We start from the raw sequence: 11,938 nt of genomic DNA on the forward strand, positions 1-11,938 counted from the left end.
GTCAGAGCCAAAAGTAAATAAATAAATAAGTGACCCCTTGAAAAAAACTTCCTGATGTTCAAGCTGGTTTTAGAAAAGGCAGAGGAACCAGAGATCAAATTGCCAACATCCGCTGGATCATGGAAAAAGCAAGAGAGTTCCAGAAAAACATCTATTTCTGCCTTATTGACTATGCAAAAGCCTTTGACTGTGTGCATCACAATAAACTGTGGAAAATTTGAAAGAGATGGGAATATCAGATCACCTGACCTGCCTCTTGAGAAATCTGTATGCAGGTCGGGAAGCAACAGTTAGAACTGGACATGGAACAACAGACTGGTTCCAAATAGGAAAAGGAGTATGTCAAGGCTGTATGTTGTCACCCTGCTTATTTAACTTATATGCAGAGTACATCATGAGAAACGCTGGACTGGAAGAAACACAAGCTGGAATCAAGATTGCCGGGAGAAATATCAATAACCTCAGATATGCAGATGACACCACCCTTATGGCAGAAAGTGAAGACGAACTAAAAAGCCTCTTGATGAAAGTGAAAGAGGAGAGTGAAAAAGTTGGCTTAAAGCTCAACATTCAGAAAACGAAGATCATAGCATCCGGTCCCATCACTTCATGGATAATAGGGATGGGGAAACAGTGTCAGACTTTATATTTTTGGGCTCCAAAATCACTGCAGATGGTGACTGCAGCCATGAAATTAAAAGACGCTTGCTCCTTGGAAGGAAAGTTATGACCAACCTAGATAGCATATTCAAAAGCAGAGACATTACTTTGCCAACAAGGGCCATCTAGTCAAGGTTATGGTTTTTCCTGTGGTCATGTATGGATGTGAGAGTTGGACTGTGAAGAAGGCTGAGCACCGAAGAATTGATGCTTTTGAACTGTGGTATTGGAGAAGACTCTTGAGAGTCCCTTGGACTGCAAGGAGATCCAACCAGTCCATTCTGAAGGAGATCAGCCCTGGGATTTCTTTGGAAGGAATGATGCTGAAGCTGAAACTCCAGTACTTTGGCCACCTCATGCGAAGAGTTGAGTCATTGGAAAAGACTCTGATGCTGGGAGGGATTGGGGGCAGGAGGAGAAGGGGACGACAGAGGATGAGATGGCTGGATGGCATCACTGACTCGATGGACATGAGTCTGAGTGAACTCTGGGAGTTGGTGATAGACAGGGAGGCCTGGTGTGCTGCGATTCATGGGGTTGCAAAGAGTTGGACACGACTTAGTGACTGAACTGAACTGAACTGAACTGAAAAAAAAACTTGCAAGTTGATTGGATGCTCCTTCTAAAAATATTGCCCATTTTGGGGGCTAGGCTGCAAATCTGGGTCTTACACTTATTCGGTGGACTAGAGTGATTATGTGGTGGCAATAATGATGTGATTGGAATGTGGTTGGTAGTTTCATTGTTTCAACAATTACAGACTTTTGCCAGGTATTTGTAAAATACGTGTTTCCATAAATGACTATCTTGAGAAATGTCTTATTTATCTCAATTAAGTTTTAGGATTTTGGGGTGACCCTTCTTCAAGCAGCATGGCGGTTTCTCATTATCCTCAAGGGAATGATTTGGCTGAAAGGGTGGCACTGGGCATTAAAGATGTTAGGAAAAGGACTTCTCCAGTGGTCCATCCATTGGTTAAGACTCGGAACTCCCAATGCAGGGAGTCCGGGTTCTATCTCTCGTCAGGGAACTAGATCCCAAATGCAGCAACTAAGACCTGGAGCAGCCAAATAAAGAAATGAAAATAAATAAATGTTAAAAAAGATGTCAGGAAAAAATTATAGAAAGATATTGACTATAAACTCACCATTTTTTTTTCTTGTTTGACATAACATTCCACATTCAAAAAGAGAAGTCGTTTTGCAGAATCAAGAATGTGCACGTGGAGGATTTGCTTTGCTCAAGTAATGGATCCTTGAGACAGGAGTTTAGAAACTCCTGGGATCAAATAAGAACATAGTTTTCCTTCTTATGGGAATGGGAGTAGTAATAGAATGACCATTGTTCCTAAACAAGGCAGGTCAAGGTCACTGCAACCTTTCTGCATAGTTGCTTAAGAGAAAAGACTGGACATAGATACATCCTCAAGTCTGAAACAGCTTTGTTGAGTTTCCTTTTGTATCTAAAGGATTAGCTTTCACGGTGGGAGAGGTTGTAATTGGATTTCACCATGAAAGGAGATTGTAATTAGATTTCTCAGCAGGTCTATGAGTTCTGTCACAGGAAAAAACAGCAAAGGGTCTGAATAATCTTCCCTCTAGCTAGAAGGGTAGTCCAGCCAAGCCTGCAGAGACTGGTCTGAAAGGAACGGGTAGAATGGGCCATGTGAATGTCCGCCACCCTTGACCTCTGACAGAGTGATCTCAGCTCTGGTCTCCAAGACTAAGTGTGCGGTCCTTCAGGTTGAGGGTAGAAAGCAGTGCAAGTGATAGCTAAATATTGCTTGGCATTTGGTAGGAAACATAGGACGTTCCTCCGAGTGAAGCCCTCTGACTCTTGGTCTCTCTGTCTCTGGGTTTCCTAAAATTTCTACTTCTTAGAGAAGGCAAGGGCACCTAAAGTTTGGCATATTCTAGAATTTGGCCTTCTCCATCTAGATTTAGACAGAATTTACACAAACAGCCAGAAAACATTTTGGGCTCTGTGGTTCATTTTGAGTTCTTATTTGTATTGGTTTCATTTCAGTTTCCATAATATTTTCTAGAAATTTAAATTGGAATAGGATTGGGTCAGAGTAGGTATTGTATTTGATTTATTTTCAGTTCCTATAGATTTTTTTTTTAAAAAAGAACATGAGTTTAAATTTACATTTTAAATGTCACATTTTATTTTTAAAGTCCTGCTTGTTGCCTTGCCATATAAATCTACTAACTCCAACCATGTATCTCCATGGGGTACTCCAAATCTTTCTGTATCTCTTCTCTCTTCTTATCTCCCTGCTCTTTCTTTTTCTCCTAAGCGTTGACAAGCTTTCTGACCACTGAACTGGAATGGAAACATGGCCTTCCGTGCCTTTAAAGTTAGGAACGGGCTTGGAGTCTACTCTTTTCCATCTCTTGTGTTGGCTATGTCGACTCCTTGGAAATCTGGGTTCTGTTATCCTTTCGAGATTTTGTAATTGAATTCTCATGTTGACTCGAGATCCTCAGGCAGCCAGTATATACTCTACCGTTGTTGCTTCCTTCATTCGCCTCCGCCAAACTTATAAGTCCTACTCCTTCTCTTTGAGACCTAGGAAACTTGCTTTACCATTTTCGGTTTTCAAGGCAGATGATGACTACTTGATCTGATCATCTTGCCTCATCGGAAGTAAGAAGAACTGAACGCGACATAACATATGCCCTAGAAAAAGGAGAGGTTTGCACTGAGCGTTTGCCCTGTTACTTTACTTTTCTTCTTACTGTTAGAATCTTGTTTCCCAGCATATGTATGTCCACACTTCCAAATAAGGCCAGGTATCTTTGGTGAAGTTTGTTTATATCAGGGGAAGACTGTAGGCTGCTATTTTTAGTAATTATTACAGCTATGGAAAAATTTCCCTTCAAGGAAATGGAGTGAACAAAATGATTATTATAGATATTTCATAATCAGACTCAAACAGAACATTCTCCTCCATCCTGCCTTTACACATAGCCAAGTTATCAGAGAGCAAATCCCTTAGTCACATTTTGGCTAAGGTATACATGTTGTTACCTGATCCAGAGTTAATTCTGTCGCTTCAGGGCTTTTAAAGTATTAGTGAATCTCTTGGGAGAGCTCTGTATCTGGGTGTTACAGTAATCTGAAGGATTAAGAAAGATGGCTTTCTATTTCGAGATCTCTGCTGAATCATCATTTGATATCAAAGTGTTTCAGACCTTCCAGTGTATGATACACTCAGACTCACAGATGCAGACATTTCTAAGGCTCTGACCTTCACCTGCCTGTCATCTTGACTAATTGAACCTACATCACTTTGCCGACAAAGGTCCATATATTTAAATCTATGGTTTTTCCAGTAGTCATATACAGATGTAAGAATTGGACCTTAAAGAAAGCTGAGCACTGAAGAATTGATGCTTTCAAAATGTGGTGCTGGAGAAGACTCTTGAGAATCCCTTGGACTGCAAGGAGATCAAACCAGTCAATCCTAAAGGTAATCAACCCTGAATATTCATTGGAAGGACTGGTGCTGAAGCTGAAGCTCCAATATTTTGGCCACCTGATGCGAAGAGTAGACTCTTTGGAAAAGACCCTGATGCTGGGAAAGATTGAGGACAGGAGGAGAAAAGGGCAACAGAGGATGAGATGATTGATATCATCGACTCATCAACTCAAAGAACGTGAGTTTGAGCAAGCTCTGGGAGACGGTGAAGGACAGGGAAGCATGGCATTGTGCAGTCCATGGGTCACAAAGAGTTGGACATGACCGAGCAACTGAACAAAAACAACAACTATGGGATTCTAGGCAGGGATAGATACAGTTCATACCCATTGGATCTTCAATTCTAACCAGAATTGAATATTAATCATGACTCAAGCAGAGGATAAATACTTTAAGTGCTTAGGGAAAGGGTGTTATGGGGACCTGCTTAGGCTTCATGTCTCCCACTGCCTTGCCCCTTCCCCACAGAGGAGCTGGCCTTCTCTCTGTTCCTCAAATATCCCATGATCCCTCCTGCTACAGGGTCTTTGCACGAAGTATTGACGCACTCAGAATTCTCTTGCCAGCACCACTTGCCCCAACCACCACTGCCCAGCACACACAGTTCTCATAGTGTTAATCTTTGTTTAGCCTTTGGATCAAGGGAAGCCATCACTGACCTTGAGTGGAGGTCAGGTTCCTTATATACTTTCTTAGAACAAAGGTGCTTTGCCTTCTTAACACTTAGTAATCAGCATATAATTATACACAATTCATGCTCCATATAATACAAACTCCCCCTGCCCCAAATCAAGCCGCAGAAAAGAGGGATTTGCAGAAAAGAGGGATTCTAGTACTTCTGATGTCTCCTACATGAAAGGTCATGATCTCAGTTATTTCATTTTCAACAACAACGCACCATTTCAGGCAAACAGCCTGAAACGATCTCAAGCAAGGCTTATTTTTGATCTTAAGAAGGTCACCTGGGCAAGAAAAAAGGAGATGAAGATATTTAAGGCAGATTTGGTAATTATTCCTGAGGCATGACTTCATTTTTGCAAGTGTTGGAATCACACAGTTTTAGAAAACCACACTTTATAGACTCAGGTGGTTTTAAATAAGCCCTTTAAAGAGCACTGGAAAAAAGTCATATAGAAGGTCATTAAATGTAGAGATCATAACCAGAGGATGAGAATTTATGCCTGGGGCTCAAATCTGCAGACTCAGCAGATTTCTGAGAAGTGACGTGCAGAAGATGGCTGATGCACGTTTCTCTTTAGATAATTACAGAGTCGATCCAGTGAACACAACGATGCTAAAGATGCACAGAGAGAGTTTTAACAATGTCGTTTCATGAAATAGGAGAATGGAAAAAATTATTTTTAGAAGCATAAAATATTTAAAATGATATGAGATTTAAAATAACGTATTTGTAACAATAGAGTAAGTGTCCTAGGTATACATTACAATATATTATCCATCTGTGCACTTAGGCTGGCCAAAGACTTTGGCTGAGGATCTTCTCATTAGAAAAATGAAGGTGACTTTTTGTTTGAGGTCACTTTAGTTCGGAGAAGGCAATGGCACCCCACTCCAGCACTCTTGCCTGGAGAGTCCCATGGACGGAGGAGCCTGGTGGGCTGCAGTCCATGGGGTCGCACAGAGTTGGACACGACTGAGCGACTTCACTTTCACTTTTCACTTTCATGCATTGGAGAAGGAAATGGCAACCCACTCCAGTGTTCTTGCCTGGAGAATCCCAGGGACGGGGGAGCCTGGTGGGCTGGCGTCTGTGGGGTTGCGCAGAGTTGGACACGACTGAAGTGACTTAGCAGCACTTTATGTTTGGGCAAAGATACTTTTTTAAAAAAAATTATCAAAATCTAGTTGATTTACAATTTTGTGTTAAGTTCTGCTGTACAGCAAAGTGATTCAATTATACACACACACACATATATATGTTCCTAACAAAAATATATATTTTTCCACTTTTTATTACTGCAATGATTTGATTAATACCTGTCTCCCTAACTACAGAGTAAGTGCTACAAGAACATAATCTTTCTCTGTTTGCACCTGTAGTATTCCAGGCATTTCACACAGAATTGTTGTTCATTCGCTCAGCTGTGTCCAACTCTTTGTGACCCCGTGGACTGCAGTATACCAGGCTTCCCTGTCCTTCACTATCTCCTGGAGTTTGCTCAAACTCACGCTCATTGATTTGGTGATGCCATCATATTAGTCATTTGAGACATAAGATAAAAATATTATTTGTTTCATGACCTGAAGAAATAAGTAATATTTCAACACTGAGGAAACTAAAATGGATTTTTTTTTTTTTTTTTTGGCTGCACCATGTGGCAACAGAATCTTAGTTCCCTGACCAGGGATCAAACCAGTGCCCTCTATGGTGGAAGCACAGAGTTTAACCACTGATCTGCCAGAAACTAAAAAAAAAAAAAAGCATGTTAATGAAAGATAAGGTGCTTTGATATCTTTTGCCCTAGCATTAATTAAGATGAGAAGACTTTTTTTTACTCTTTATAAAGGTAAAAATCCTCAATTATTCCCTTTTATTCTCTTAAGACACTCAAGGGTTCGTGTTTATACAGTGACAGTTCTGAGGCCTGTTTTCATTACAGTTTACTTACTGGGAAATTCAAGGTTCAAAAAGGTCATTCTTATCAGGGTTGGACCTAATGAGAAGAGTATTAAAAGAGCTACGACTTCTTGAGCACTTCCATCCATTGTTTCAGTGAACCCTAGAACAATCTATGAGTTAGCTGTTATTCCCACTTAAGACACAGGGGAAACTGAGGCTTGGGGGGCTTCACAGCCAACCTTTACCACTGGTCAGAATCTTTAATAAGAGTCTTACACACAGTAGCTCATGCAATTCCCATGACAAATTTATGACCACTATTATCTTTCTTTTATATATGGGAGGATGAGGTGAAGCGTGGAGACGATAAAAATCTAGAGAGTCTGAGTGCCAGGATTCCAGGAAACCTGCCCATGTATCCTCTTGATTGGTAACCACTTGCGTGAGCTCATGGTGAAGCTGGGAGGCGGTAGTGGGAACTCGGAAAATGGCTCTGTTGTGGGATGTGCAGCCTGTGCTAGAAAGTGAGGTCCTTGCTTTTTTTCCCTCCTTGGCCTTCCTGGTGGTTGCTCCCTGCACTCCACAGTACAATGGTCACCATTTAGTGACTTTCTTGTTCATTGTCTTTACATCCATTCACTGACTTTTTAAAGGAAATGTTTGGCTACTGCCGTTGCTGTACATAAGTTGGTTGCATAATAGGAAGGAAAGAAGCCAGGACGGGAGGCTCCATTTCCAAAGAAGGCTTTTCAAAGCCGACTCAGAGTGATTTCACAGAGAGGGTTGTGAAACTCGAGTCTCTCTATACGCTTTCATTGCTATGACGACAGGAGGCTCCTGCTGCATGTAGCCAGAAAAAGCAGCTGACATTTTGGTCCTAGGAACATAGGGGAGAGGTTTACAAAAACAAAAAACAAAACCCAAACCCTGGCGTGTGAATTTCAGTTAGAGAAAGAAAGAAAGAAAAAAAAAAACCAAACCCCTAAGAGCAAGTCAAAACCCCTATTCTTGCCTTTAGAAAAGATAAGAAAGGAGAAATGTTGGGGCCTTCTCTCCTGTCCAAGTAGCCAATAAAACAGATTTGAGCACAAAGCCCTATTTCGTCTCACCCCTCTTAACAGCAATCTGAAACAGAAAGCTCACTTTGGTTTCACTTGACTTGGCCATTATGAAGCAACTAATTGATAAAGCAGTAATACTTTATGTTGAGCTTCTCCCCCCACTGCTCCCCCCCAACACACACACACACAAGGGAACTCACTAGGGTCAGATTTATTTATTTTTCCATTTCTTTGGATCAAAAGAAAATTCAAAGAATATTTCTTTCTTGACCCCCAATTTTACTGCAAGAAAAATTATTCCAAGTGTGTAATCAAACACTTCCTCACTAGATTGGGGTTGACCTGTATACAATATTGATACTTTGTATAAAACAGACAATTGATGGGGACATACTACATAGCACAAGGAACTCTACTTAGCGCACTGCGGTGACCTAAATAGAAGGAAAATCTAAAAGGAGGGGATATATGTATACATACGGTTGATTGCTTTTGCTATGCAGGAGAAGCTAACACAACATTGCAAAGCAACTATGTTTCAATACAAATGAATTAAAACAAAAACAAAAACTTCTTCACTGTGTGTCTAGTATTCTGCCAAGTGCTGCACCTGACATTAAAAAAACACCTTATTTAAATCCTACAACGACCCTAGTGGAGGCATTATTATCACTATTTGCTTAACAGATGGGTAAATTCAGTCCAGAAGGTGTGATGTGACCCCGCAAGCTCACATAGCCTGTAAGAGGCAGAAGTCAGGATTTAAACTCAGGTGTGTAAGACACTGAAACCCATGCTCTACCTACTTTTCTAGGCATAGACCTGGCATTGTCATTTTATTTTACAGTGTGTGTAACTACAAGGAAGAAATCCTGAGGGAAAACCTAGAATAAATTCCCTTTCTACAGAGTTCCATTCATATTAGTTATGATCGATAGATTGATTCAAATGTATCAGGCATAGCTAATTTCCTCTCAATTCTCACAACAGATTGCTAAGGCAGTAACTAATTTTAAGACCCCAATTTCCGCAAATGAGGGCACTGAGGATCAAAGAGTCATTTTCACAAAGTCACAGACCCTGGTAAAGCCCAGATGTAAACCAGATCTGTATGTTTAAAGAGCCCATGATCTTACTCATTTTGTTACACCATCTCCCTACAATCAGTCAAGACCATACCACACACTCTATTCCCCAGACTTCTGACCATCTTTTAATGCCCAAGATAAAAATCAGGCTAGCCTCAGGTGGTACCACCATTGTAAGCACAGCCCTTGGGAGAAGATGCTCTGTGGGCCTTGTGTGAACCAGTTCCTAGCCTAATTGGACATCCCTTGGGCATCCAGGCCTACAGGGGAAGTTCCTCTGAATTTCTGGGGCTTCCTTCTCCTTCACTGGAGGTTGTTCCAAAATCATATGTGGAGTTTGAAAAATAATCATTTATATTCTTGGGGGAAAAAGATTCCCAACACATTCTGGACCTTCTTAAATAAAATAGCAATGTTTTACATTACAGATCAACTGAATAAAAATAACAAGCAGTTGAGAGGAAATGAAATGAAAAATGTTTGAAACTGTCCAGACACATCATTATTCATTTCATTTCTGTCATCACTATTTATTATTTTTACTTAGTTGATAAGTGAAACTGTGCCTGAGTGCCTATTGGGGATTAAACACCAAAGGATCTGGAAAGGAAAGCCCAGGAATTGAATTGCTAAATGGCTGTACAAAAATTCCCTGAAAGAAAATAAACAAGATTCACTAATAACATGTATACATTGTTTTCCAAAATGTGGAAAGCAGCACTGGGTGGTCAGCAGATGGAACACACTGCTGTGCTTTGCTGGATCTTACTGGATGGACGGAAATACAAACTTAAATATTTCCTGAAAGGGGTGTCCTTTTTTTTTTTTTTTAAATAGTCATAGTGAATGATAGTCATAACCATCAGGGTTGAGCTGAATAAGCTGTGAACTGAAAAAGACTGATATCCACGAGAAAGGGGAGAATAAAAAAAAAAAGAATTTCTGCTGAGTTGGACCAAGTGGACATTTCTATTCAGTGTACTTAGGCCCTGGGCCAGAGGGGAGCTCGGATATAATGCCAAGGTGACATATTTAACCTCTTTGCAGATTAATGGCAGTTCAAAAGGGATACACTCTCCGCAAGACCTCTTGGTTATAGATCAACAGTGTTGATCTGCAGTTGAAAGCACAGCTTTCTCCTGCAGGGTGACCTCTAATTCCCAGGAGGAATGAGGGAGCATGGCTTGCATTATTGTTTTATTTTAGAAGACAGAGTCAGAAATGAATATACCTTACAATATAGGAGTTATGATAATTTTTTAGCTCTTTGATTCCCTTCCCCCTTTATCTCTTCCTAAATAAGACATTATTAGGAATTAGGAATTTTGTGTATGTGAGTATGCATCCTAAAAAAATAACGGAAGGAGACAAGAGACAATGAGTCAGAAAACTCTAAAAGGAAATCGGGAAAAAAATAGTCACAATAACTAAAGAAATGATCAAAGATGAATATAATACTATAGAAATTTTCTTATCTTTTGGAAAAGCAAAATGTTCCATTTCTACATTGCTATTAGGTAAAAGACTGGGACAGTGGTGATGATTGAATAACTTTAGATAATTTAAACAGGGAAAACACCCAAATTACTTTGATTTGAAAGTTCATTTTTAACAACCACTTTCCTTTTGATTTATTTAATACAGTTAGTCAAGTATTTCTGCAAAACACATTTCAGGATTTCAGACTTCACCAAGATCTGAATGCTAGTCTGGCCAACAATATTTTTCCATTTCTAAGCATCATTTATTAGTATTTGCTCTTTAACCATGGGGAAGAAAAGGAAACATGAATTCTAGTGTTAAAATTCCCTAGTAAGTAGTTTTTCTGTAAATCATGCAAAAGGATTTTTTTTTTCATTGTTGTTGTTAACAAGTGGCTTTGTATTAGGCAAAAATATTAGACCTCTCTGTCTGATCATGCAAACTAGGTTAACAAATACAATTAAGTCAATACAGTAAACTTCTTAAAATTTACCTTCAGGTAGGTGGCTGGACCCAGAGCCTTGGCAGAAAATTGCAGCTGAATCCTGTCTTCGCACACAGCCTGGAAATAAGTTTGACAAATGTCCAATATTCTTTAAATCTCTGTCCTTGTTTAGCTCTGCTTCTTTGCCCAGAAACACATTCAGGTCTATTGGAGTTGAAATTCTGCTGCTCTGTCAACTCGTCAGGGTCTGAGGTGACGGACGAATTCGGAGGTTGGCACTGGGACGTATTTCAGACTGTCATCATTTTTTTTTGTTGCAGATTCCCGCAGTTCTCCGGAGGTCCAGCCTCTCCCGAGGAGGGCGAGGGTGGGCTGAGCGTCACAGGCAGTGCAGACCCGTGGGAAGGAGCTCACTCTGCCCGAGAGAATGGGGTTAACTGTCCTCCCCTCAAGCTGTTGTTCTCAAAGGCTCATAACTTGGCCAGAATATAAGCACTTGGCTCCTTATGCCTTTTTTTTTTCCCCCTTCTCTTTTTCAAACAACTCTGAAAGGTTTTACAAGCAGGATCTCTTTTTGGGGGTTTTTAAATTTTAAAAGAGACTGAAAAGAGACTCCATGCTGTGGTTTCTTCCTAAAGGAAATTGGAGGGGGGATGGGGGTTAAAGAAGGGGAAAGAATAATTGTAGCAGATGCATTTTCTATGTCCCCTGTGCAAAAACTGTTCTCACGAATGCGTCTGAATTTATTAACAGCAGGATATTGCAGGTACTTTAACCTTTTCAAAAGATGACCTTCAGAAATTTACATATATATGAAGCACTATTCCTTCATCGTATGTTGATCCAGAAATGTTGCAATTCATAAACCATTCTTTCCGCAACAGAACTCCCTACCATAACCCCCTGTATAATGATTGATCTGTAAGAGGGAGCTTTCCCATGAAATAGACTTAGCATTTTCCTTACTTCTATATGTGTCTCATCTCTTCCACTGCAACTTCTACATTTATTGAACATTTGTTATGTGTCAGACATTGGTTAACAGTTTTTTACGCACCCGTCTCAGTTGATCCTGCCCAGTCTACATGAAGTGACCATCACGTCCATTCGATGATAGTGTGGTTTGGTGGGAAAGTT

General features: G+C 40.3%; 1 protein-coding gene across 1 annotated transcript in view; it reads right to left on the bottom strand.

Moving 5' to 3' along the window:
• The window catches only part of SPARCL1 (SPARC like 1), a 52,894-nt gene extending 41,630 nt beyond the window's left edge, over positions 1-11,264 (bottom strand). Inside the window, exon 1 of the mRNA XM_005904477.3 lies at positions 10,850-11,264. The gene's annotated coding sequence lies outside the window, so the exon portion shown is untranslated. The remainder of the gene's footprint in view (positions 1-10,849) is intronic.
• Positions 11,265-11,938: the final 674 nt, after the last annotated feature.

This window comes from Bos mutus, chromosome 6, assembly GCF_027580195.1.
Source record: "Bos mutus isolate GX-2022 chromosome 6, NWIPB_WYAK_1.1, whole genome shotgun sequence".
NCBI lineage: Eukaryota > Metazoa > Chordata > Mammalia > Artiodactyla > Bovidae > Bos > Bos mutus.